This window comes from Cavia porcellus, unplaced genomic scaffold (genome assembly GCF_034190915.1).
Source record: "Cavia porcellus strain 051 isolate PalLab524CR breed Dunkin Hartley unplaced genomic scaffold, mCavPor4.1 scaffold_10, whole genome shotgun sequence".
In the NCBI taxonomy this organism is placed as follows: domain Eukaryota; kingdom Metazoa; phylum Chordata; class Mammalia; order Rodentia; family Caviidae; genus Cavia; species Cavia porcellus.
Genome location: NW_026947493.1, coordinates 33,476,524 through 33,477,409, shown reverse-complemented (window position 1 = coordinate 33,477,409; position 886 = coordinate 33,476,524).

Here is an 886-nt window from a genome sequence, read left to right as displayed (position 1 = left end):
TAGGAGTGTTAACAGGAGTGGGGCATTCAGGAGGTGCAGAGGTCAGCTACTATGGCTCCTCTTGCCCCACTCTTACCCTTTGGTTGGGAGCTTCTCCCAGGCACCATGGAGAAGAGAGCCACCTAATTGCTACCTAATTGCCTGTACCCAGGGTAGAGCCATTATTCCCACCTACCCCATAGATGAGGAAATTGATGTTTAGTTGAATTCCTGCCAAAGCCACAATGGTTGTTTCAGGGGACTTAGGCAGGAGTCCAGGTTCTGGATGTGTCTGCAGGTTTTATACAGTGGCCCCAGTCCTTTCTTCGGATAAAAGATGGATGCCATGGTTGGGGCCAGGTCCGCAGGATAATAATCTGTTCTGGGGCAAAACCAGGACAGCTATGCAGGAAACTTGAACAGGAGCCAACATTCTGCTAGAGTGATGGTGGAGCAGGAGGTAGCAGTCTGGACTTTGGCCCATGCCCCTGCTAAAGTAGAGGATGGGGTTCAGTGAGAGTCAGGAGGTCAGGTACCTATTGTCCTCCACCCCTGTGGATCCTGAACTGGAGCCTCCCTCTTGCTATATTCCTGTTTGAGTGCCCTCCGGGGCCCCTTCTTCCCTTCTTCATGGCTTCAGGCTTCACAGCCCACAGGCATTTCAGGCCCCATAGCCTGAACTTCCTGGATTAGAATGTACTAGCGAAAGTGCCTGTCTTCACAGGTTGTGTCAAAGGGCAATGGCCAAGGGGTCTCCTTGGGCTTGGGAAGGGGGTAGGCAATTGGTCTTCTTACAGGGAGCACCACTACTCAGCAATATGACTGTAGGTAAGTCACCTTCCCTCTCTGGCTTCCACTTCCTTATCTGTTAGTAAGGATATTTGTTGTAGGATCCTTGGAGATCAGA